Consider the following 23,477-nt stretch of genomic DNA (forward strand, 5'->3'; position numbering starts at 1 on the left):
GCTCTTGTTTTCTAACATAGAAAGTCATTCTGCCATTGTGACTCTACATAGCTGTGCTGCAAAAATTTCTCCAATGCTTAATACTCCCTCCATCAACACGCTCAACTATCTGCAGCTCATAGAACCAAAAAAGGTTTCTATTCTCTTGGCTTTTATGCCCTCTCCTTGTTATCTACCTGCCTGGGAGAAACTGATTCATCTTTCAAAACTCAACCCCACAATTACTCCTCTTCCTTATCTTCCCTATTAAGACTTTCCTGGCATCTTCCTCATAAGCCTCCCCTAAATTATAAATTTCCCCTCTGGAATCTTCAATAAGGATGCTTATCCTGTACGTGAGCAACATTTTACTGCACTTGAAATTTGCTTCTCTCATTCCCTACTAGTCTGGAACCTGTAAAATCTGTAAAAACGAGCACTTTTTTTTTTTTTTTTTTTTTTTTGGCTTGGTATTGCCAGGACCTAGTATAGTACTTAACCCAAGTATTCAAAACATTTGACGAAATACTGAAAACAAATGGTGAATTTAAGAACACTATGACCCAGAAAACAATAATTATATAATCACACTCACATCCTGAACTCAGTTAAATATTTTCAAAAGATAAGGAGTATGGCAAAGGTCTTTGAAAACATGACTCAAACTTATATTAAGTCCCCTGGTTCAAAATGTACTATTTTTCTTAATTGAATTTTTAAAGCAAAAGCATACTAATGATTTTATCTTACACATCTTTTAAATGTTAAAATTCTCTTAGGGAAATATAAATCCCACACACGATTTTAAGATACTTTTTAGCTAACTGCCCCTAGAATAATTGATTTATTTAAATCAATTTTTATATATGATTTATATATTTATATTTTTAATATTTATATTTATATATATTATATATTTATATATATCAATTGATATATATGATACATATATATCAATTTATATATATATGATTTATATAAATAAGGAAGCCTAAGCAATACATCTTATTCTTAAATAATGTATTTGCTGTGATATGACTTCACCTAATTATTTCTCATATGCTTCCCAAACAAAAAGCTATGAAATGTCACCACTATAATAATATAGTGCAGAACACTAAGCCAAGACATTTAAAATCATCAATCACGTAAAAAGAAATGAATAATTGGGGCGCCTGGGTGGCTCAGTTGGTTAAGCGTCCGACTTCGGCTCAGGTCATGATCTCACAGTTCGTGGGTTCGAGCCCCCCATCAGGCTCCGTGCTGACAGCTCAGAGCCTGAAGCCTGCTTCGGATTCTGTGTCTCCTTCTCTCTCTGTTCCTCCCCTGCTCGCTCGCTAGCTCGCTCTCTCTCTCTCTCTCTCAAAAACAAAAATTAAAAAAAGAAGAAATGAATAATATATTTTATTGCTAAGTTTTTTAAAAGTTACTATACTTTCTGCTTTCAATTATCCCATTTTTGTGAAAGAATATAAAAACACACGCAAAGGTGTGTGTGTGTGCGCGCGCGTGCACACACACACGCAAAGAGATTAAATACCTACAGAAAAGACTGGAAAGGGGCACCTGGGTCGCTCAGTCAGTTAAGGTTCAACTTCAGCTCAGGTCATGATCTAGTGGTTCATGAGTTCAAGCATCATGTTGGGCACTATGCTGACAGCTCACAACCTGGAGCTTGCTTCAGATTCTGTGTCTCCCTTTCTCTCTGCCCCTCCCCTGCTCGTTCATTCTCTCTCTCTCTCAAAAATGAATAAACACTTAAAAATTTAAAAAAAAATACTGGAAGGCTACGAAACAAACTTAACAGTGATTCCCCCCTACGAGTGGGATTAGAAAACAAAGACAGCTTTTTATATTTTTTTAAATGATAAACAAATCAGTGCCATTAATTGTAAATGCGCTGAGCAAACATGGACTTCATTTGGTCTAAAATCTGCACTATATATGTACAGCATATAAACATATAATTACCCAAATAATGATAAAATAATAATAGATGTCTGCACAGATATACATATTATTCTCAGCCATAAAGTCACACTTCTCTCACATGCAAGTCATAGTCATTCATACATTTCCTGAAATGCATTCTTGTCTGTCATCAGTTATATTCAAGCACTGAGCTCTGCTTTTTTGTTTGCCAAAACATTATCATTGAACTCCTGTATGCCTTCAACAAGAATGACCACTAACACCAGTATAATTCAAAATTGTTTTGAAAACCCTAGCACGTAAAAATAAAACAAACAAACAAAAAAGATCGATACATAATTCCTTGTAGAAAATTACTACCTATCTAGGGAAACACAGAAAGTCCACTGAAAAAGTACTGGAACCAAAAGAATCTCCAGAAATAAGGTAATATACAAAAAATATACAGATTTCCTCCATAGCAGCAATAAATGCATTCTGGAATAACTACTTCCAAAATGTAACAGAGAAAAAGGGTTCCGTTTATGAGAGCAACAAAAATCTCATGAACTCAAAGCACAGATTACCCATAAATAAAACTATATAACTTTACTGAGAGAGATATAAAATAAGACCCGAATAAAGGAAAAGATACAGCATGCTCCTAGATAGGGAAGACGGAATATCACAAAAAGGTTAATTTCCCATAAATCAATGCATACCTTTATCACAATTCCAACAAACATCCTGTCCTCGATAGGCCAACACTAACATAAAGCAGTCTTGACAATTACTGAGAGAAATGGGGGAAGGCACACTAGCTGGCAACCCTCCAAAGAAAAGAGCAGCTTAGTAAATAAATATATGAAAGGCTATTCCAACTCGCTGGTTTAAAAGAAAATGCAAAAGACAATATTTCGAAAAGATTGGCAAAGAATTTAAAAATAAGATAAGGTCACACTCATACAACGCAAATTGGTATCAGGCGCATGGCAATAAATCTTTCAACTTATTCTTCAAAGGCCAAGTTCATGGTTCGCCTTTATGAAACTTTCAACAGTCAGGAAGAACTGCTCCCACAGCCCTGTCGTTGCTGTGGTACAGCCCCGCATGTTCACTCTCCCAGTGGATGCCTGAGGGTCTCCATCAGCTGTTTTATTCCCCAAAGGCCAGGGATGGCAGTTTTCCTGTGTTTGTATCAACACTTGTTAGTTAATAGAAAATTATAATTGAGAGGAATCTGGGAGGAAATAAAAACCCACGGGAGTACTCCTGACATTCTGTAAGAACCACCTCTACTTGAGAAATGTTAGAAAAATACATTCATGACTACTGACTGTTTTGTGTCGAGATTCTAAAACAGAATTACTTAATACAGACAAAGTATGAATACACATATCCTTCTATGTTTATTAGGGCAGAAAGGGCGTCAGCTAAAAAGATGCTGAGCTCTGCTTTTCGGTTTGCCAAAATATTTTGTGTGCTGAAAATCTCCAAGGCAGGACTAGTTAATGCTCGAAGGTCCCACGCCTCACCTTTCATCTGCTCTCCTGGTCTACGGCACGAAACAAGAAGAAAAGGGGAGAAGTGCTTCTTGAGAAACTGGTCTCCATCCACCTTTAATTCTGTCTATCCAAGGCTAAAAACTTGCTGCTCTTTAAGAAAATCATAGGACTTTAACTACTGGAATAAAATTCTATTTATACCCAACATATCACTCAATTGTTTACAAAATGAATGAACACACACAGCTCTAATCCTGCCCTTGGAGAAGCTTCCAGCCACCCTGAGAAAACAACCTAACCGGTTTTGAACTCAAGCCATGCTTTACCAAGCCCAAACCCAGAAAACTGTTTTATGTTCCCTAATCAGTATTATTCAAGAAAACTCCCACTTCCCTACAATGAGAAAAAGGGTAATTTGCCCCCATTCTAGAACAGTCTGTACCAATAATGTAGTTATCAGGCAAAGTATCCATAACCCAAATGGTATAATTTATGAACATCTCACTCTTATCAAACTAATTTCAAAACAACCTGGTGGCATGTGAGACCTATGTATGTCAAAAATCAAGACATTAGCTGTCTAAGAAAACAAGGAATTATTCCTATTGAACTCTTGTGGCCACAGACTAAACATTCAAGATGGGAAGGAAAATGATCTGAAGAAAAGCCAAATTGAAAAAATAGATGTATTTCAGAGAGATGAGTATCAGTAAAGCCCATAACTCAAAGTTCAAAGCTTTCTTTTTTTTTTCTTCAAAGACACAGCATTTTCAAGACAAGTTATAGTCATATATTTCTAGTGTTCAAATCCTACAGATAAAAAGTAATCAAATACACAAGGCACGTAAAGGTTGCTTATTCATTCTTTAGGCAGTAAATGTAACCTGATACCTATAAAAATCAACTCTTCCTCCCTGCCCCCAGACCATACTCCCACTCATGCCTTGAAGGATAAATGCTTTTGAAGGTAAACATTATAAAACAAAATCAATTAAGTCAAACTCATAAAGACAGAAAGGAGAAAACTGATTGCCAGGAGAAGCAGGGAGAAGGGAATGAGGAGTTATGGTTTCCATGCACACAGACTTTCTGTTTGGGACAATGAAAAAGTTCTGGAGATGGATGGTGGGGATGGTTACGCGACAATATGAACGGGCCTAATGCCACTAAACTGTACACTTCAAAACGATGGAGAGGTGCTTGGGTGGTTCAGTCGGTTGAGCTCCGACTCCAGATTTTGGCTCAGGTCATGATCCCAAGGATCAGGGGATTGAGCCTCATGTCGGGCATGGAGCATGCTTAAGATTCTCTCTCTTTCTCTTCCTCTGCCCCTCTCCCCAGGTCACTCACTCCCTTTCTCATTCTCTCTCTTTCTCTCTCTCTCTCAGATTAAAAAAAATCATTAAAAATTTAAAAATCTCAAAATGGTGGAAACTAAATTTTATGCTATGTATATTTCACAATTAAAAAAATTAATCAGACTGGAGAGCTCTAAGACAAGTTGAACAATGTATATCAATTGAAAGAAAACTAAAAAACTGTCAAGAATTTAGAAGACTCTAAATAAAGAGTACCAATCACTCTCCTGATTATAGACTAATGATTTCAGAAAGGATGATAACTTCCTCAACAAATTAAACAAATATGAAACTTCTAAGTTATTTAGAAAACATGGGTAACTTTTAAAAAAATAGTTTTTAAAAAGCAGTGCATAGGGGCACCTAGCTAGCTCAGTTGGTAGAGCATGCCCCCTCTTGATATCAGGGTCATGATTTTGAGCCCCATGGTGGGTGTAGAGCTTACTTAAAAATAGAAATTTTAGGGGCGCCTGGGTGGCTCAGTCAGTTGCACATTCACCTTCGGCTCTGGTCATGATCTCACAGTTCATGGGTTCAAGCCCAGCATCGGCTCTGTGCTGATAGCTCAGCGCTGGGAGCCTGCTTCAGATTCTGTGTCTCCCTCTCTTTCTCTCTCTGCCGCTCCCCATTCACATTCTGTCTCTCTTCAAAAATAAATAAACAATTGGGAATGAAAGCTGGTGCAGCCACTCTGGAAAACAGTATGGAGGTTCCTCAAAAAACTAAAAACAGAACTACCCTATGACCCAGCAACTGCATTACTAGGCATTTATCCAAGGGATACAGGTGTGCTGTTTCGAAGGGACACATGCACCCCCATGTTTATAGCAGCACGATCAACAATAGCCCAAGTACAGAAAGAGCCCAAATGTCCATCGATGGATGAATGGATAAAGAAGATGTGGTATATACATACAATGAAGTATTACTCGGCAATCAAAAAGAATAAAATCTTTCCATTTGCAACTACGTGGATGGAACTGGAGGGTATTATGCTAAGCGAAATTGGTCACAGAAAGACAAATATCATATGACTTCACTCATATGAGGACTTTAAGAAACAAAACAGATGAAAATAAGGGAAGGGAAACAAAAATAATATAAAAACAGGGAGGGGGACAAAACAGAAGAGACTCATAAATATGGAGAACTGAGGGTTACGGGAGGGTTTGTGGGAGGGGGGATGGGCTACATGGGTAAGGGGCACTAAGGAATCTACTCCTGAAATCATTGTTGCACTAGCTGCTAATTTGGACTTAAATTTAAAAAAAATAAAATAAAATTTTTAAAAAAGGTCAAAAAGTAAATAAACAAACATTTAAGAAAAATTATTTTAAATAAAAAGTGTTTTAAAGTAACACATAAATTCTGACTCTTTCAAAGAGCTTCTAAAAGATTTGTTCTCCTGACATGGAATTTGGTAAAAGAAGGCTTAAATTCAGTTTAAAAGTAGTAAAGGATAAGAGTAGAAAAGAGCAAATGCCCAGTTTTCCACGAGAGAAACTGGATTGCCAGATGAGTCTGCAAAACATACAGAAAGATCAAAGGAACAGTGAATGGACATTGTTGATCCTAGATTTAGACAGAAAGGCATTCTTGAAAGAATTAACCATATGAATGCCCCGCCAGCCCTCATTATCAAATTCAAAAGCAGCAAGGTAAGCAAGGTACTTTGGCAAAAAGTGTTTAGACTTTTCAGGACAAAGAAGCTATTTCATGTTATGCATCTTTTTAGGAGGGGGAGGATAGATAGGTATTTTTGGACAACATCTAAGTGTCAGGAAAAAAAGCAAGAAAGATGCCAAGACCTCATTTATGAATGAAAGGAAATAACAAAGTGAACACCATTCCACAAACGTATATTAAACAAACTCATTTCTCTTTGCCTAACACAGGATTAAGGCGGTCGAGGTTGGGGGTGGGGGGAATGGGTGAAGGGCTGAGCAAGCCAATTTGGTAGAAAGAGTTTAAGAGATGTTTTTTAAGAAAATTTTAATGAGGAGGGTCCCTGAGACAAATAGGTTTTCCTATCTACAGTGATTGGCCTATGTAAATATCCTACAAACACTGTCATTAAATGGCTTAACCCCTTTTCAAAAATCTTGGCTTCTTAAAGGTGATGATTTATACTCTTCTTTCTTGGCAGGTCTCCAATATGTCTGATTAAAATCATTAAAGGAAGACTGAGATTTGTTGATCAGGAAAACGTCCCAAAATGGTAAGAGGAACAGAGGGTGATTATCACCTTGCCAATCATTGTGGTTGTAGGTTCAGTAGTTAAGGCGGCCACCCTGGAGAGGGCAATAAGGTCACCCCCCTTCTGCCGGGGCAGTTGGCCAACTTTACATTCAGCTATCAACAGTGTGCTGTACTTACAACCTATCTTCAAATACAATTTACAGAAGACATGGCTAAGAGTTCGTAAGGACTTAAAGAGTCTAAGACAAAATAACTCAAAATTTGTGCTCCAGTAGCAAAAGGTTGTTGGCAGCTTCTAACATAAGAACAGGCAATTTTATCTTTGTGATTTAATGAAAATGAAAAGTAGGAAAAAAGGTAAGGAGAAACTAAATGTAATTAATCATTCCAGAGAGGTACCAGAAATCTTCAACAAAACTCCTACAGAACTTCTACTGATTCTGAGAAATAAAATGAATAAAACCAAAAGAGAAATTGCACTGAAGCTATCAACCAATGGCAGGTATTTAAATAAACATACAGCAAACCATAAGGCCCTAAAGATACAAAAAAAGGTGACGAACAGTGCCCACCTACAAGAGACTTACAATTTAGTCTGTACTCAGGTAAACATGTGACTGCTTTGGGGGCGCCTGGGTGGCTCAGTCGGTTAAGCATCCGTCTTCGGCTCAGGTCATGATCTCGCACTTCGTGAGTTCAAGGCCCATGTGTGGCTCTGTGCTGACGGCTCAGAGCCTGGAGCCTGCTTCGGATTCTGTGTCTCCCTCGCTCTCTGCCCCTCCCCTGCTCATGCTATCTGTCTGTCACTCTCTCTCAAAACAAATAAACATTAAACATAATTTCTAAAAAAAACCAAAAACCAAAAAAAAACCCCAAAAAACAAAAAACATGTGACTGCTTTCATCACTAGCAGACACCTGACTACCATTTTCGAGCACGGCCATAGGCAGAATTCTGAAGCTGTCTCCCAAGTTTCCTGTCCTCTCCTTATTCAGTCAAACACTAATCTAGGTACTGCTGTGAAAGATTTTGCAGATGTAATTAAGGCTACTAATCAACCGGCCACAGGCTCTAAGGATTATCACGTGTTAGGCAAGACGGTCCTGAGCTAATCACATGTAGGTTAGACACTACGAGGCAGAGAACTTTCTCCTGCTATCGTCAGAGACATGTGGTACAAGAGGAAGAGGAGGGCTATGGCAGCAGTGGGAGTCAGAGAAATTTCCCAGAGTGAGAATTTGGCCCAGCTGACAGCTCACAAGGAAACAGACATGGGGCCTACAACCACAGGCCTGGGGACAACCTGAACGAGCCTGGGAGCAGGCTGTTCCCTGAGCCCCCCAATAGACAGCCCCGCTGACCAACACCAATGGCTCATGAAACTATAGAAGACAAACTAGTGGAGCTAATCCCAGCTGCTGACCTATATAGAACCAGGAAAAAACTAATTTGTGGTGTTTTCAGCAGCTACGTTTGTGTCCAATCGGTTGCGGCAGTGACAGAAAAAGTAACCAAGTGTCCCACGCAGGGATTCCAACATAACAACTCATCTCATTCTCAGGACCACCCTGAAGAGTTACCACCTTCCAGTGCACAGATGAGAAAACTGAGGAATAAAGGCGTTAAGTAACCGGCTGACAACCAGACTGGTTCAAGAAAACTAACTGGCCCGTAACATTTAGGAGTTTAAAATTTCAGCTAGGAAGTGACTCAATTTTCCGCGACAACAAAGTAACTTATTTTTAAAGTTGAAAAAGTAAAAGGAAACTTTAAATAGTTTCAAATGAAAAAGTTCTCGAAATCAAAAGGGCAATTTTATAACGTCCTCAGAGCAGATCAACCTGTCGAAATAACTACGTTGCTAAAAATAAATGCAAACCCAACTACGTATTTCTTCCCACATGTTCAAAAATCGAGTTAGATATTTAGTCAATAAAAGGTTAAGTTGTAGCATCAATTTGGTTTTCTTTTTAGTCTTAATCCACAGATAACAGGTTAAATTTGGCATTATAAGAAAAAAGTTAATGCCGCGTGAGAGATTTTTTAAAGAAAGAGGAAAATGAGAAACAGCATCGCCTGCAGCATACCCTCCAGACCCTTACGCTCCTGTTCAAGGGGGCAGAAAATTCCAAATCAAAGGCAGTGATAATACAGAAAGAAATCAGGGGGGAAATACAAGGCAAAACTGAAATCTAACGTTTATTTAATGAGGAAGACAGATTCTGAGAGACAATCACCTGCGATGGCTCTAGGAGATGAATAAAACTGGTTTCCTGATCTTCAAATTGGTACTACTAAAGGCAACAAAAAATTTTAAAAAAGAATGTGGGTTTCTGTTCTTTGAGATTCAGTCGAAAATCAGTCTGGAAGTCAAAAACTACCACATTCCGAAACAGTAATGAACAAAAGTACAAAGGAGAAGAATAACACTTTGGGGGGAAAGTGGAGAAAACCTTTAAATAATACCTGGAACTTTATTAAGTAATAGCATTTTCCCCTAGTGATAATCTTTTGTAGCTTTGAACCCTGAAGTCTCGATTCCCAGAAAAGGAGGCAAAGTCTGGAAACACAGAAGGTCGTTGGCGGATGGGATACGTAATTTCCTCTCAAAAAAAAAAAAAAAAAAAAAACCTGGATTTCCAACATGTAATCTGAATTTATGTTGTTAAAATAAAAACCTATTTGGTGTTTTATATACAAATAATGTAGTCATGTTGTTTTTACATTCAGTGGCATTCTTAAAATAGCCCATTTAAAATAAAAAAGAGAACAACTTCTAGTCTAAGAAATTTTTTTAAAGTTTAAACCTAGCATACTTAACAATTTCAAATCTAATGTCCTATATTTAAACATCTTTGTCATTATGAATTATGTATATGCATTGACATCAATCATTAATCTGCAGGTGTTCCTAATGTAAATTGCATATACCTCTTTAGATTTTTTCCAGAGGCTAGCAGCATACTAATTCTAATTTAGAAAAGTAGGCGCCAAAATCTTTTTTAACCTGTAAGCTCTGCAAAACTGAAAGGGTTAGGAAAGGTTCAACTCAAAGATAATCTGGTTGTGTTCTAGTTCTTAAGGTGAATGGTAGCTTCATGGACGTTCCATTTATTACTTTGCTTTTTAGCTTACAGGTTGCCTGCATTCTCTTCTAGCTACCAAATATTATGTTGTTAAAAAGTAACTTACAGGTGATATGAGTTCTTCAAAATATAGTCATAAACATAAAATGATGAAAACAGAACTTCATTAATCCCTATACTTGTATGTACATTAATGCCTTGGAATTGAAAAAAAAAATGTTAGAGACATTTCACTATACGGAACACAAATAATTACAATCCAGAAAAATTAAAATCCACTTAAAGACTAGAATTTCTAAACTAAATTAAGAACTTTGGTATAACATACATAGAAAATATAGCTTATACATCTGGTCTTGCAAACCTTCTGTAGTGGCTATACATCTATTACCAGAATATACTGGGGCAGCTAAAATGCTGTGGGCTAATTAGAAGTTGGGGATTATTTGTAACTTCATGGAGCAACTAAGAAGGATTTGTGGTTCATCTATCCAACTAACTGTCTTATCTCTAAAATTTGTTTAATAGGGGCGCCTGGGTGGCTCAGTCGGTTGGACGGCCGACTACAGCTCAGGTCATGATCTCGTGGTCTGTGAGTTCGAGCCCTGCGTTGGGCTCTGTGCTGACAGCTCGGAGCCTGGAGCCTGATTCTGTGTCTCCCTCTCTCTGCCCCTTTCCTGCTTGCTCTCTCTCTGTCTCTCTCTCTCTCTCTCTCTCAAAAATAATAAACATTTAAATTTTTTTTTAATTTGGCTAATATTACAAACCAGTCTATAATCCCAATTGTGAGCTGTTTTCTAGTTTTTTCTACTGCAGGTACTGTTCTTGTTCCCTATTTTTTTTTTTTTTTTCCTATTTGCTTAGTGAATCACAAGTACCTCAATACATTTGCCCTAAATTAAAGTTAAGAGGGCTAGGAGTAAACTTATTATTAGAAACCGTATCTCCAAGTGTCCTCCTATTCTTGTTTACTAACAAAATATTTTTAAAGGGATTTGCCACATAAACGACTCATTTCTTTAGAAAGGATTGTGCTATGAAACTCTAGCCTTAATTTTTTCCCCTTTTCAACAAGTGTTAAAAACAGGTGTCAAAGATAGAACCAAGTTAATCTGACCTGCCCAACTCCAGCTTAGCTTTTAACACCTTGTCATAACATCCTTATCTTTTAACACTCAGGAAGGGTTAGTACTTCTTTGTAAACAGTCCCTCAACTTCACAGACCAGCTTTTAAGGAAAGGTTCCCTGTAAGAACATGAGTTTCAATTCTGGTGATCTTGCCTAACAAGTAAAGTCTGATCAAAGAAAAACATTATACACAGATGTTCATTACAGTATTATTGGAAAAAACATACAAATCTACTTAAATATCTAAGAAGAAACATAGGAAGGAACAGTTACCCAAATGATGTCTTTTGTTAAGTGAAATATTACACAGCCATAGAAAATAATTGCACACAAAAAATATGCAATCACATGGGAAACAACATTACAGTGAAGAAAAAGGCAATTATATATTTTTTCAAACTAGAAAGAAAAAAAAGATAGTACACTAGGTTTTCAAATTTTCATTGTGTTGGGGTGCCTGGGTGGCTCAATTGGTTAAGCATCCAACTCTTGATTTCAGCTCAGGTCATGATTTCACAGTTTGTGAGTTCAAGCCCCACCTCAGGCTCTGTGCTGACAGTGTGGAACCTGCTTGGGATTCTCTCTCTCCCTGTCTCTCTCTGCCTCTCTCTCTCTTTCTCAAAATAAACAATTTTTTTTAATTTGTCTTTTCCCCAATGGCATACAATATACATGTATAATTTTTTGAATCTTTAATGCCACAGTTATTCTCCTACTATTCATACTTTAAACAGTAACACTTTTTAGCATTTTAACACTTAGCCCCCATGGAGCACATCCCGCCTTCCTCACTTTTCCAGAACACATAACTTCCAACACACTCAACCATCTGAAACAGATGAAAAATTTTCAGATATTAACTACAGCCTCAATCTTTTGGAAGATGCACTTAGGAAAGTGTTTATTGATAATCTCAAGACTATTAGATATCAAAGTTAAAAATAATTTAGCCAGCAGTTATCTTTATAGTAGATACACACAATTTGACGTCAAGAATTCCTGGGAATTCTTTTTCCTGCCTGTGTCAGGATCCTAGAGGATCTTCACTGTTGCAGAATGATTTCTATGGTCACATCGTCTAGAGAGGTAATAGTCATTTGGTCACATCTTTTCCCACTCCCCTGGGATGATCAGATTTATGCACTAATCCAGAAAGCTTTAAAGATGTTCATTTTTTTCTCTTCTGTTTTTAATCCTCAATTACACAAAGGCTCAACTTAAAATTAAGAAAAACTGAGTCATCTTAAGAACTAAGCAAATAATTCCTTTGAAGTATTTGATTTTATCTTTCCAAACATTTTTTTTCCTAACCTCAAATTCATATTTTAATGGTATTTCCCAGATAAACACAACTGCCTGAAATTTTCTTTGAAAATATTCAAGACCAATATATTTCAATATCACTTGATGCAATTCTACCAACATTTTCAGGCTGGCCATCTTAACAGTTTTAAAAAACGGTGACAGTTATGGGACTGAGCCTGGGTGGCTCAGTCGCTTAAGCATCCGATTTAGGCTCAGGTCATGATCTTGCGGTTCATAGGTTCGAGCCCCTGCTTCCAGCTCTGTGCTGCCAGCTCAGAGCCTGGAGCCTGCTTCAGATTCTGTGTCTCCCTCTGTCTCTGCCCCTCCCCTGTTCACACTCTGTCTCTCCCTCTCTCTTAAAAATAAACATTAAAAAAAATTTTAATAAAAAAAAACATTTAAAAAAATGTTGACAGTTAAAAATTATTTTCAAATTAGTTCTCCATTTTCATCCCTCAAACAGGCCAGTTTTCCCCCATGAACGATTCCTCAGTATTAAACTCTTCTCTTCACGAATCTGCGTGCCATCCTTGTGCAGGGGCCGTGCTTCATCTGCTATGGATCGTTCCAATTTTAGTCTATGCGCTGCCAAAGCGAGCACAAACTCTTCTCCAAGAACAGCCAAGTTGGACCTGAATTTATTTTAATGCCCGCAAGGAGTCATTTAATTTTATATATATTAACATTCAAGGATGTAATTATTATATTAGCTGTATCGATACCAAGGAGATCTTTGCAGGAGAAAGAAATAAGCCCATGGTTGTACTCCACATAAATGCAAAATGGTTTTTTTTTCCCCCTTCCTGGTGTAATTGGCATCTCAACGAGGGGTTGGCTTTTAAGCCACACCACATTCATAAATTTAAAAACACAATAAACATAGAGCCAGTTGAGTGGGAAATGCCTATACTCAATTCCTGCCAAATTATTAGCAAGCTACTTAATTAATGGGAGTCTACCACTAACGTTTTGTCCTCCAGACAAAAACTGGGCATACGTGAAAACAATCATTTTTCTCTATATACGCCACACTTACTGTCAAATGTTGAATACTATGGGCAACCACACCAAAAATTATATTCAGAAAAGCCTACTCCCTTGCTTCTCAGAGTGTGTTGTCCAAACCGGGGAACTTGTCAGAAATAAAAAACTGAGACCCCACCCTAATCTACTGCATCACGACCTACCTTGACCAAGATGCCTGGGTCACTGAACTGCACATTCAAGTTTGAGAAGCACTAGAAGGCAGCAAGAGAAACCATCATCCACATTCTAAGTTGTGCGAAGCTACACAAAATCTAGTCAGCAATGAATACATCATTCCCAGACCTTGTGGGTAAATCTTTTAAGTGAATCAAGCCTTTCCACAAAGGTTAAAAACAAAAAACAAAAACGCGTGTGGCTGATGCTTCGTGCCTATTAACAGCACCTTCACTGCACTACCAGAACTATGTATTTTTTAATAACATGCTGAAAATAGGTACATCTGTTCTCCTTGTCTATTAAGAAAGCATTCTTGCTAAAGAATCTTCCTCTCCTTGGGGCGCCTGGGTGGCTCAGTAGGTTAAACATCTGACTTTGGCTCAGGTCATGATGTCACGGTTCGTGAGTTCGAGCCCCTGTTTCGGGCTCTGTGCTGACAGCTCAGAGCCTGGAGCCTGGAGCCTGCTTCAGATTTTGTGTCTCCCTTTCTCCGCACCTCCTCTGCTTGTCTTCTATCTCTCTCTCTCAAAAATAAATATTAAAAAAAAAAATTTTTTTTTAAGAATTTTCCTCTCCTTTTCAAACCTAAAATGGGTCTCGTGAATGAAATCTATTTCCAATGGTTCCAAGTTTCAAATGTTTTAGGAGTTAAAGGATTTTAAAATAAGAATCATAACTGACCAATATTAGGAAGCATTTATGCACTGCACAAATGAATTAAATATGTAGATTTGAGACAGATACATAGCCTCTATCATAGTCCCTGGCCTCACTGTAGGTAGTATGTTATACCTATAACAAAGGGTCTTCACATTTTCAAGAAGGATTTTCATCAGAAAATATCGATTCAGAAACTACTGGGAATTTATCATACAATTTGGCTCACCAATGGATAATTTATACAACTTTCTAGAGGTGTATCGAAAATGTAACATGGGACACCTGCACTGGCCTGTGCTCTGTTAATCTACAGATTTTTAAACAAGATGCTTCTATAAGGACTTTAACTACAGCCTACCACAAAAGTGCTCTGGGAATAACTTTATCCCTCTACAATCATAGCCTTGTTCTAAACAGAGCCCTTAAGTAAATTAAATCTTTAGAAAAACACACTTTTTTGTTTGTAAAGAAAGAAACATTTCCTGAATGCCAGAGAATGTTTCCTTGAGAAACTGTTTATGTTACTGTGCTGAAAAGGTGTTTATGTTGCTATAAACACCTTCCTTGTAAGAGGGGATGGAGAGTCTGCCTATTGTTTACATTGTAATCAGGCCTGACTCTGAAAAGATCTACCCTGATTCCTCATGCCTGGACTAACTCACTACATTCTGTCCCAATTAGATCACCCTCAAAGATATTCTGTATTTTTCTAGCATAACTGACCCATCACAAGAGAACAGGGGAGCCTAAATTCCTAATAAGTACTACACTCACGAAGGCCACTAAGTGGCAGGTTATGGTGGTTGGTACTGTGTCAAGTTTCTTAAGGAAAAACTACATTTCCGGGAATCTCTTCCCCGTACAGTCCCAGCTTAAAGTTAACCAAAAGCAGAATTTGCACAGATTTGGATGGATCTGTTTGGATTTGGAAGTCATTACTCTCAAGGTGGTCATGGTTAGTACAGTGACCAGACATGGCTATGTAGGTGGGTTCAAGCTTATCTTTGCTCTTCTCAGATCCCTATCCACCTTTCCAAACTGGCCCTGTAGGTCAACAACAACTCCAGGCCAACCCAACAGACACAAAGAGGGGGTAGTTACACAGAGGCACACAGAGGCACAGGCTTCCTGTCTCATGCCTGGCTTTTCAGACTGACTAGTTGGGGACTCCAGGGATCCTCCAGTGTGCTTCCTGGACCTTCATTTCCGAAGCTCCTACCATAAATGTTTAAGGTTTAATTTCTATAATAAATCCCTTAACCCCATAACCCATCATAGTCTTCTGTGATTAAACCTCAACTGATTCTAAAGGTTTGGTTTACTTGTTGGCTCTAGATTTAAATGTTCTCTTGTCATTAAAGACAGTATATTCAACAATAAACAGCAAAGCAAACTGCACCTGCTCACGCTCAGCTGATACCTATTAGTAGAATAGGGCCCGGAGTTTAAACCCCCTTCTTAACCCTAATTTTTTCCATAAAACTTTTCTTTTTGTTCTGGCTTTATTGAGACATAATTGACAGATTAAAAAATCATATATATATGATGTACATAATTTGATGTTTTGATATAAATATACACCAAGGAAACCATCACCACAATCAAGATTATATGAACAAACCCATCAATCCTAAATGTTTACTCATGTCTCCTTAAAATCTTACCCCTCCCTACCCTGCCCTACCTCCCATAACCACTGATTTTCACTGTCATTACCATTGCTTTGCACTTTCTAAAATTGTGTGTATCTACATATGGAGTCATACAATACGTATTCTGTTGGGGAGGAAGCTGGCTTCTTTTACTCAATATAATTATTTAATTATTAAGCTTCACCCATATTGTTGTATATGTCAATAGCTGATTCCTTTATATTGCTGAATAGGATTTAATTATACCACAATTTGTTTATCCACCCCCCTGTTGGTGGACATTAGAGTTACTTCCAGTTTAGGGCTATTACAAATAATGCTCTTATGAACATCTGTGCAGAAGTCTTTGTATGGAGATATGCTTTCAAATCTCTTGGGTAAATACCTATGAGTAGAACAACCAGGTAAGTTATATGCTTCATGTTTTAAGAAAATGAAAAACTGTCTTTCAAAGTGATGATACCATTTTAAGTATTGACCAGCAATGTAGAAGAGTTCCAGCTGCAGGGCACTTGGGGGGCTCAGTCAGTTAAGTGTCTGACTCTTGGTTTCAGCTCAGGTCATGATCCCACAGTTCATGGGTTGAAGCCCTGCATCAGGCTCCGCACTGACTGTGCAGAGCCTGCTTGAGATCCTCTGTCTCCCATTCTCTGTGCCTCCCCTGCTCGCTCGCTCGCTCTCTCTCTCTCTCTCTCTCAAAAATAAACTTAAAAAAAAGAAAAACCTTTTAAGAGTTCCAGTTGCTCCGTTTCCTCATCAGCATTTGGTATGGTCATTCTTTTCCATTTTAGCCACTGTAGCAATAGTGCAATAATACCTCATGGCAGTTTTAATGTGTATTTTCCTAATAACCAGTGATACTGAGCATCATTTCATGTGCTTAGTTGACATGTGTATATCTCCTCTGTTGAAGCGTCTGCAAATCTTTTGCCCATTTTAAATGGGCTGTCTTGTTATTGAGTTGTATATTCTTTACACAGTTTAGATTCAAGTCCCCTGTCAGATATATGGTTAGCACATATTCTCTCCCAGCCTGTGGTTTATCTTTTCATGTTCCTAACTTCTGAAGAGTGACATTTTTTCACTGTCTCAATCCAACTTTAGGCACTGCATTTGTTTCCAAGGGTAGCCATAACAAAGTACCAGAAACTGGTTGGCTTGAGACAACAAAAATTTAATGTTTCGTGCTACAAGACAGAAATCAAGGCATCGAGGTGTTGGCAGGGCCAACCTCCATCTGAAAGCTCTACGGAAGAATCCTTCCTTGACTTGTCTAGCTTCTAGTAGCTGCTGGCAATCTTGCATTCCTTAGCTGTGGTGACATGACTCCAATCTCTGCCTTGTCTTCTCATAGCTTTCTTCTCTGTGTCTTTCTGAATCTTCACATTGCCTCCTTGTAAAGACACAAGTCATTGGACAGGGCCCACATGAACCCACCAGGATCTCTGCCAAAGACCCTATTTCCAAATAAGGTCACGTGCGCTGGTATGTGAGCATTAGAATGTCAGCCTATCTTGGGGTGCCTGGGTGGCTCAGTCGGTTGGGTGTCCAACTTCGGCTCAGGTCATGATCTCACAGTCCGTGGGTTCGAGCCCCGCGTCGGGCTCTGTGCTGTCAGTTCAGAGCCTGGAGCCTGCGTCGGATTCTTGTGTCTCCCTCTCTCTCTGCCCCTCCCCCACGCACGCTCTGTCTCTATCAAAAAACGAATAAATGTTAAAAAAAAATTTTTTTTAAATAAAAAAAGAATGGCATCCTATCTTTTGGCAGGGGGCAGATTCAACCCATAAAAGGCACTCGGATTTTAATATTTAAAAAACCACACTGAACAATAAATTATTCAACATAAATTCTGGCCTCCTTGGCATTGCCTCTTTTTGCCTCATTCACAGTTCCCAGAGAGATATCCCCAAGCTCATTTGCAGAATTTCTTGCCCATGGCCTTACTTCCCCAAAACAGATTCTCTGTAATGTAGTCAGTTTAGTGTAAGCATCTAAAGGGGGCTAGCCCCCTCTTTCTCAACTATTAGGTAAAGATATGGGAAAAGGAAAAAAATTCTGCTTATGTGATTTTCTCTTTTACAATCTCCCCTCCTTGACCAATCTCCAACTAGGGTATGAAAGTTTTGGGGAATAGGCTTAGGGCAGTGACAACTCTAAATCTGCACTAAGAGATGCTTCTAATACTAGCCCTGTCTTCATCAATACCACCTAGAAGAAAATGCTTCCCCAAAGAAATATGTTGTGATGATCAACTGCTGAGCAGATCACCCCAAATTTAGTTTGAAACAACAGCCATTTTGCTATCTCTCGTGGTTTCTGAGTCAGGAATTCGGGAAGGCTTGGCTGAGCAATCCTCGCTCAAAATGTCTTATGTGGTTGCAGTCAGATGGTGGCTAGGGCTGGAACAGCTGGGGTCCAGGGCAGCTGGACATCTCTCTGGAGGGAGTTCATGTTCTCAGGGCCTTTCCATGTGCTCTGCACTCACAACCTGATGGCCTCGGGATAGACGGACTGCTCACACGGTGGCTGCGGGTTTCGCAACAAAGCATCACATTCCAACAAACAAGGAGGAAGCCACATAGCCTTTTGCGATCCGGCTTCAGAAATCACCTAGAATCATTTCTGCAGTTCTTTGTAGGTGGAAACAGTCACGCAAGTCGACTCAGCTTCAAAGGGAAGAAATGTCACCCCCACTTCTTGATAGGAATGTAAAAATCAAATTGAAATAAGAACATGTGTAATGGGAGATAATGCTGTGGAGATGTTTGTAAAATACCATGTACCCCAGAACATACCTTCCTGGGGCTGTGAGAACAGTGAAATGCCCCATACAAATGAAAGGTCAAGAATGAGGTATATACTAAAACCCCTAGGGCTCAATGTTTTTCCCATTCTTGTTTCTGCCAGTGCTCTTTGCTTTCTTTCTTGACTAGTTACAGCCTAGCATACACTACTGACTTAGATACTCAGGTGCCCCGTGTTATAAAACGTAGCGTCAGAAAAATTACTTACCCCAGCTCACACAGAGAAACTGAGAGCAATCACTTCTCTCTCAGCTGTGTCATGTACAACCCATTCCATTCCAACATTCTTCCTTACAATCAGGGCCCAGAAACCTAGGCTCTACTCTAGCCCTACCAATAATTATTAAGAACGGGGCACCTGGGTGGCTCCATTGGCTAAGCATCCAACTTCAGCTCAGATCATGATCTCAGGGTTGGGTGAGTTCAAGTCCTGCATCAGGCTCTGTGCTGACAGCTTGGAATCTAGAGCCTGCTTTGGATTCCGTGTCTCCCTCTCTGCCCCTGCCCAGCTCTCTCCCTCTCAAAAATAAATAATAAACACTTAAAAACATTCTTAATAGAAATAATTATTAATAACTATTTATAAGTCAAGGTTTCAAATAATTCTTTCACTGGTTTGAAGTTAATTTCTCATGGAAACACACACGCGCGCTTTCCTCAGCCAAAGGTGAATGTGTTTTGGATAACTCACCAATTATGGTTCATGGTATCTATTCACTAGTTTGAGGGCCAAGGAATTATGATATTTCCCTTTCTACTTCCATAAATCATGGTAAGCCACAAATCCTCATTTAAATACGCCATTTTTAGGTACTTCATTTACTTTAAGATTCACTCATTCTCTATAAAATGTAATGGAAAATAAACTAAATTCCATACAATAAATATTTATGGAACACCAACTGCATGCCAGGCCTTCTGCTATGTGCTAGATGACAAAAATGAGTAAGGCACAGTCTCCTGCTTCTTACATAGCTAAGCATCTGACCATGAAGGCAAATTTACCAACAACCATTAAATAACCACATCACGGGCAAGCCTTCATCAAGGGCTTAGGAGACTCCACTAAATTCACACACAAAAGAGACTACCTTTAAGGAAAAGTAGGTAAGTACTTGCCAAGAAGAAAATGAAAGGTGCTCGTTGTAGGCAAAGGGAAAAACCTAAGCAAACAACCCAGGGTATAGCAAATGTATAGCTTGATAAGGAACTACAAGTGAACTTGACATCTGGTTCTAGGCATCTGGGTGTTTGTGACCAACCTTAAGGCAAGAAAAGTAGGCAAGTGCCAGCCTGTGATGTTCCTTACAGAGTACTGTTAGGAGTTGAATTCTATAGGCAATAGACAGCCACCAAAAACTTTCTTTTCTTTTTTTTAATTTTTTTTTTTTTAACATTTATTTATTTTTGAGACAGCGAGAGAGAGAGCATGAACAGGGGGGGGTCAGAGGAAGAGGGAGACATAGAATCCGAAGCAGGCTCCAGGCTCCGAGCTGTCAGCCCAGAGCCCGACGCGGGGCTCAAACTCACGGACCGCGAGATCATGACCTGAGCCGAAGTCGGCTGCTTAACCGACTGAGCCACCCAGGCACTCCCCAAAAACTTTCTTAAGAGGCACAAAACTTGAGGACACCCATGTCTTCAGAATGGGAATGGGGCACAATGTAAAAAGTGGTTTGAGGGAAGGGAGTCTGGAAGCAGGAAAAACCACTAAGTTTAGGCGAAACAAAAGGAGGGACCAAGAACAGAGTAAACAAAACAGACGCAAGAACCTCCAATCTGGTGGCTGATACATTGAACCAGGGCTGGCAGGGAGGGGCAAGGAATCAAAGCATCCTGTCAGAATGAGAATCCACAGAAGCTGGTGAGAAGCATGTGTCAAAGTCAAACAGATCAAAGGCTAAGAGAGGAAATAAACCAAGACGACAGTGATTTTAAACTTACTTTCTGCAGGAAACTTGGCTAATTACAGAACAATATCCATAAATGGCATACGAAGTGACAGAATATGAGCTGAGTACATAATCACAAACCCAAGGTGTGTGGCTTTTCATCCTGGTGATCATCTTAGTCCCCTCAGAAACCATTTTTCTCTCCTATGACAAAACGGGTAGAAACCAGAGCGCCTGAGACGTCACGGAACAAGAAACTTTAGAAACAAAGTTGTAGAGAGAAATAACAGAATAAAAATGGAATCTGTACAAAGTGCACATATATAACAGCGAAACGTAACAATGGGCAGAGGATAAGGTTCTGAAAAGGTTAGCCTGTGTGCTCTAAAGGAACACCTTTCCTGTTACAGCAATTCCTCGGGTGCTCTTACCTTGGCTGTAGCACTGTTTCCTAGGCCTCGCTCGAAGATGCCAGAAACGTCCACGGTAAAATGCACTCCTCTTACTACAGGCAAGAAATGGGCTTATTTGCACCGACAGTAAGGTTGATTTTGTCTCATCTCTTTCGCTTCTGCATCCTCAACACGGGAGGCTTGTATTACAGGTTAGCACGAGGCCTGCCGTGTAACATTAGACTGCCTCCAAGCATTAAGGGTTCACGTTTAGCTACAAGCAGGAGATGCCACCTATGCCTGACCCCAGCTCGGCCACTTCTCAGCTCTTCTAACATGAGCGGAAATGTCCTGCATGGTCCATCTTCACGTTCCCCAAGAAAACAAGGAAAACACGAATTTCTATGTTGCCATCTCTGAAAACTGAGGGACAGCGTTCACTCTTCCAAAGTCACCTGGCCTGTTTAGACAAGGAGACTGGTGCGCATTCTGGGGCCACTGGTTAGACCACTGGCTCTCCCTTGCCCCTGCAGCCTCTCCATCCTGAACATACTTTCCAGAGCCATAACCATCGAGTAAATACTATTTTTTTTAACTTTTAAATATTAAACAACCATACAAAGCCAGTCTTCAGTGAAACATGTTGTTGGTATAAGGATACAGATTTCTGGCTTTGAATCCCTTCCAGTTATTATGCATTCCAAATCACATGCCAAAATTTTAATGAACTTTCAAATTTACATTTATGAAAACAGACCTTGGCACACATAAATGGGCTATTTTGCCATATCACTTTTCAAAAGGTGCCTCGTAGCTAAAATGATTCTGAGCTGTCTTCCATCATTCAAGATGAACTCTACAAAAGAACTAAGTGTTCTTACTTTTACACTAATTTATTCTACATTGGTTTTACTCAGCATATGGTAAGCATATGGGAAAAAGAAGTGTATCTGGAAGCTGTTAGAACTGCATGTAATCAAAATTTACCAGTAGAAACCTAATTTGATTAATTGAAAATTAAAGTAGCAGTTAATCACTTGCTATTTAAGAGCGAGGGGGAATATCACTTAAAAATGAATCCTTCGCAAACACATAAAATTAATTCTCTTTGTTGCAAATCAATACTTACTAATCAACTGGTGGTAGCAAGAGTACAAGGCACCTTGAAACCTTCATTCAACAGTGTAGGCCCGTGAGGCTTAACGCTAAAGTGAATAGTAAATTTTAAGGACAGTATCTACTTTTGGCAAAGAGTCCTGTTTCTTAAAACATCACTCGAGCAGCTAAGTGATCTTTAAAGGGTGGGGGGAAGGGACAAGTGGAGTTCAGGCCAAGTTTTCCACCCATGCTTAGCTCTAAATTTGAGTGCCTACATACAATCTACAAATTTGTATAATGTGTTAGTTCAGCAACCTATCTCTTACTTTACAAGGTATCCAAACACTATCAGCATCTGATGAAAACTAATGATCTGAGGGAATATATCCTAAGCCTAAAATTGCCTGCTCCAAGTGACCAGGGCCTATGGTCAAAACTTCTATTATTTTTTTTAAGAATGGGCAATGGTATCACTATAACAAGATATTTATAGAAATATCAAATCTTACATAACCTTTAAAGTTTGCCTTAAAACCCAGATCCTTATGTTTCCTCCTTCCCTCTCAAATCTCTGGTGTAACACAGTAATCAAAACCAAAATTAATCTCATGTTCAAAGCTAGCGGATGATTTCCTAGGATTACCCAATTTCCTTCTGCCCACGCAGGCAAGATTTTGCTTACTAACTATAGCAAGTTCATTGTCTTCTTCAAAGGCAGAGCGGCAGTATTAGAAGAAAATTAACCAATCACATAATACTATGCAGTCTATTCCTAAAATGAAAAAGAAAAAAAACCCTCAGGCAAAACAATAGATAAGTCAATAGGCTCAACATTTTAAATGTTGAAATCATAATCATAGTAAAATAAAATTAAAAGGAAACGTACATTTTACAATAACAACATATCATCAATCCAAATGAAGTATGCCTAATAATCTAGGCTAAGCGTTAAAATATAACACGTAAAAAAAAAAGAATAAAAGAAAGCAGCTTATATGGGGAGAAAAGTAGGCATACTAAAGCTGGCAATTAATGAGGAACGTTAAGATATTCAAATTTACATTGGCTGCTGCTTAAACACAAAAGGGAGGTTCTCTCGCAGTGTATCACAGTAAATTATTTTAGGCTCTCCTACTGACCAGAATCACAGTACCACGCTTTTGAGATTTCTTTAAATTTAAAATATTTGCAACTTCCCTGTCATAAAGTGCATTAGTACTGGTCTCCCGAAACCCCAGGTAAAGGCAAAACCTACAGAATGTTTGAAATGCGCAAGTAATAATGACGACAGATCTATTCCCTTAC

General features: G+C 38.8%; 1 protein-coding gene and 1 non-coding gene across 3 annotated transcripts in view; both read right to left on the bottom strand.

Annotated features, from left to right (window-relative positions):
• The window catches only part of MLLT3 (MLLT3 super elongation complex subunit), a 285,447-nt gene that overhangs the window by 161,096 nt on the left and 100,874 nt on the right, over positions 1 to 23,477 (bottom strand). The window lies entirely within an intron of this gene.
• LOC128778709 (U6 spliceosomal RNA) lies at positions 12,965 to 13,072 on the bottom strand. The gene has a single exon (XR_008424438.1). It is a non-coding gene; the product is annotated as a U6 spliceosomal RNA (small nuclear RNA).

The sequence above is a fragment of the Panthera pardus genome, unplaced genomic scaffold (genome assembly GCF_024362965.1).
Source record: "Panthera pardus isolate Hobbes unplaced genomic scaffold, ASM2436296v1 HiC_scaffold_20, whole genome shotgun sequence".
In the NCBI taxonomy this organism is placed as follows: domain Eukaryota; kingdom Metazoa; phylum Chordata; class Mammalia; order Carnivora; family Felidae; genus Panthera; species Panthera pardus.